The following is a 4,165-nucleotide window of genomic DNA, read 5'->3' on the forward strand; positions in this document are numbered from 1 at the left end:
TACCCTCCTTATTTATCATTTATTATGCAAAAAAAGATTTCTGCTATTTACTTATGTGGAAAAATATATTTATTGCGATTTGAACAATTTACTTGAAAAGCCCATTAAATAACTGCCAGCCTGTTATGAGACCGAACTGTAAATTGTTTAATCCACTTTTAGTTTGTTTTTTTTTTCGTCTGTGGACATGTTGAGGCCACTGTGTTTGCACCACATTTTGTATTTTGAGCAGGTTTATAATGTCTGCATAAGTGCGGTCCACAAACTTTCACTTCTTTCACCTGTATAGGCCCATAATTGTCATCCCCTGCATTTGTTCTTGGTTTGTGCAAATGCAGTATATAAATGTGTACTTTCTGTTTTTCAAAACGGATTCATATGCTGCAACATACTGCCTGTATTAAATTTCTGTTTCACCCCTTAAAATAATACCTGCTATTTAATTAAATAATGTTGTATATACCAAAATATATAAATGACTAAATATTCACTTTGCCATCCTGTGTAGCAGATAAAGAGGTACCATCTTGAATTGTTGCCCACTTAACTTGATGCAAAGAAGGCTGGAAATAAGCTGTAAAAATGAGCGCTTCCACTTATGTTCAGGAAACAAGAAGTTTCAGTCAGAACACTCTACACATGGCTGGCACTGAAGGATAATAGTTGTGCTGACTCCTCAAAAATAAACGCCTTTTGAATAGAGTCCAAACTTCGTTCCACTTGACCACATGAAAATTTCATGTCATTCGGGTGTTTCTTCGTCCTGCAAGAATGGCTAGAAGAAGACTGTGCAGGGACTGGGCAGTAAAGTTGGTAAGGAAATTGAAACCAGGTGTTCTTTCTAAAAGCAGAACAGGTGGAATTAAGCCACCGACGTTGAGGCTGAAGCCGACAGTTAGACGGAAGCTCCTCTGATTGGGAACAGATGTACATAACATACTGACACGTGAAAATGGAACGCAGACTAAACAATAACAAAAAAAAAAAACATTTCGGAACCCGTGTGGTCTTAATTGGGATGACATCGAAAGGAAGGAACAGTTCGTGCATGACTCGTTTTAAACAATACAGGTACGCGGCATAGCCGCGCTCTGCTGCATTTTTAATAATTATAAAGGCACGCTTACATTCAAATAATTGAAAGTACATGTATGCACACAGAATTGCGTTTCGTAAGCACTGTCAGTGCTGTTTTGAAGCTTCAAAATACATGCATACAATGCACGCTAAAAGGGAATGTATACGTACCTAAGTACACACTTAAAACAATTACCTCGGTAATCTCTCAGAGAAATAATGCTCACCACACACACACAAAAAAAAAAATAATAATAAATTGAAAAAGCATACGCCTCGAATCGCTGGACCGCGGGGTCTCTCAAAGCATCGCGCCGCCTCGGGGGGTGCATTCATCAGCCGATGGCAACAAGCACAGGTGCTGGAAAAGCTTTCCGGTATAAAAAAAAAAAAAAAGCGCTTAAATAGGTGCGCAGAAGCGCACTAAACGACACACGCCACAGGTTAAAAGCACGTAAATAGCTGGTCAAGTCCGCCAGCTGGACACTCATCCGTCGATGGCAACACAAGTTCGGTTGGAATAACGAATTTAAGCTTAATTAGGTGCGCAAAAGCGCACGAAACAACACACGCCACCAGTTAAAAACACGGAAATCGAAACCTCGGAAGTCAGCCAGCTGGAGCAGCGTGCTACCGCGGCCAACATGACGCCCATTGAAAAACCATACTCTTTGAATAGCTGGGCCGCTCGGCCTGGCTCGGCTCTCTCAAGCTTGCGCCGCCTCGCGGTGGCCGACATGAACGCCCATTGAAAAAGCATACGCCTTGAATCGCTGGGCCGCTGGGCCCTGGGCCGCTGGGCTCTGCTCTCTCAAGCTTCTTGCGTCGCCTTTGGGGGTGTAGATGGTAGTCGGAACAGCCGACTTTCTTCGTCTCTTCTGTCGTTTTCTCTCTTGCAGAGCCACCGTCCCGAGCAAACCCAAATACGCAGCCGGGACAACCTCACGTAAACACTAGATGGGCTCCTCAATACAGGAGCCCATTGGCGACCGCCGCGGCTCGGGCTCGGTGGACCAAGGCCTTCTGGCTTGCCAGGTCGGAGCAGCCAAGCAGGGCTGCCTCCCAGTCCTCCCGGGTGGGGTAGGGTTTGGGGGGCGAGGAACGGGGTTAACTGGCATGCCTACACCATATGGAAGATATCCGAAGACTTCTCCGCACAGTGCGGGCAGTTTCCTGTACAGGCAGGATTAAAGTGTTGTAAAACTGCCGGGCACAGCAGCGTTTTGGTGTGAAGGCGGAGGAGTGTGCGTTCCTCCCCCTTTGTAAGGCCCTTAAAAGGCTTAGGATAACTTGCATGGCCGAATTGAAATAATTCAGTAATTTCAGTGTACCGTCCGAACTCCCACTTGCCGGAGAGTGATAGATACTGCGCCTTTCCTCCAATTATAATTATATATATATATCAATGCAACGAATGCTGACAAGAGGATAAATATGGGGGGCAAATTTATAGGAGAGGAAGGGTATGCTTTCGCCATTCTCCTCTTAAGAGACATCTAAGAGACCCTCTAATTTTGTTTTCGCTTCCTCCATTAAAACTTGCTTAGAGTCCGGCCAGTGGCAAGTCTTTCCAGAGACCATACCTGTGGTGTTTCCTTCTCTCTGTCCTGTGTTTGCGCTGTTTTGAAGCAAACACCTTCACCACGACGGTCAGAGTCGAGCTTCGCGTATGCTGTATGCGGTATGCCGCGACCGAGTGACGTCCCAGCCAAGGCCAGCTGCGAAGCCCCCTCGCCAAGCTCCGCCGGCGTTGCAGATGGCATAGGAAGCCATGCATTTGGAGGTCATCGTAACTTTCATTAACCAACACTTACTAGTTAAGGGGTGTTTACCTAACAGTAATCAGACATTAACTAGCACTCAGAAAGTGCTAGTCATGGTTAACTATCAGTTCAGTTCAGTTCAGTCGTTCAGTCGTGTCCGACTCTTCGTGACCCTATGGACCATGTCACGCCACGCTTTCCGGTCTCTCACTATCTTCCTAACATCACATAACTTCATCTACAGGATGAAATCTAACCATCGCGTTCGCTGCCTACCCCTCCTCCGGCGACCCTCAACCTTTCCCAACATCAAATCTTTCTCCAGCGACACCTCTCTTCTCATCAGATGACCAAAGTAGCTGAGCTTTAACTTTAAAATGTGACCCTCCAATGAGCAGTCAGGCTTTATGGTCGACAATATCGACTGATTTGATCTTCTGGCCGTCCAAGGAACTCTCAAGAGTCTCCACCAGCACCACAATTCAAACGCGTCAATTCTTCGGCGGTCAGCCTTCTTCACAGTCCAACTCCCGCATCCATACATCACAACTGGAAAGACCATAGCACGAATTATATGGATCTTGGTTGGCAGACTAATGTCTCTGCTCTTTACTAGGCGGTCAAGGCTAACCATTGCTCTCTTTCCCAGAAGCAGGCGTCTTCTAATTTCATGGCTGCAGTCTCCTCCCGTGGTAATCTTGGAGCCCAAGAAGAGAAAATCTGTCATAGCTTCCACTTCTTGTCCCTCCATGCTCCAGGACTTCTTAGGGCAAGACGCCATGATCTTTGTCTTTTTAATGTTCAGTTTAAGCCCAAACTCCTCACTCTCTTCTTTTACGCGCATCAGAAGTCTCTTGAGTTCTGCCATTAAAGTGGTATCATCCGCATATCTAAGGTTGTTGATACGTTTTCCAGCAATCTACACTGCAGCTGAAGACTCGTCCAGACCGGCCTTCCTCATGATACACTCTGCATATAGGTTAAATAGGCAGGGCTACAATATGCAGCCTTGCCTCACTCCTTTCTCAATCGGAAACCAATCAGTAAGGCCATGACCAGTTCTGAATGTGGCCTCTTGCCCTTCATACAGGTTCCTGAGGAGACAGATGAGGTGATTTGGAACTTCCATCTCATGGAGAGGTTGCCATAATCTGCTGTGATCTACGCAGACAAACGCTTTCGCATAATCAATAAAGCAGAAGTAGATTGGTTTCTGGAACCCTTGCTTTTTCCATGATCCAGCGAAGGTTAGCAATTTGTTCTCTAGTTCCTCTGCCCTTGCGAAACCCAACTTGCCCGCCCGGAAGCTCCCGATCGACAAACTG

The 4,165-nt window shown here is 46.0% G+C and overlaps 1 long non-coding RNA gene across 1 annotated transcript; it reads right to left on the minus strand.

Annotated features, from left to right (window-relative positions):
- Nucleotides 1–46: 46 nt before the first annotated feature.
- Nucleotides 47–2,008, minus strand: LOC146177820 (uncharacterized). The gene is made up of 2 exons (XR_014701094.1): nucleotides 1,351–2,008; nucleotides 47–797 (listed from the first exon to the last, which is right to left on the minus strand). It is a non-coding gene; the product is annotated as an uncharacterized LOC146177820 (long non-coding RNA).
- Nucleotides 2,009–4,165: the final 2,157 nt, after the last annotated feature.

The sequence above is a fragment of the Amblyomma maculatum genome, chromosome 10 (assembly GCF_055883805.1).
Source record: "Amblyomma maculatum isolate TAMU_Amacu chromosome 10, ASM5588380v1, whole genome shotgun sequence".
Classification (NCBI taxonomy): Eukaryota; Metazoa; Arthropoda; class Arachnida; order Ixodida; family Ixodidae; genus Amblyomma; species Amblyomma maculatum.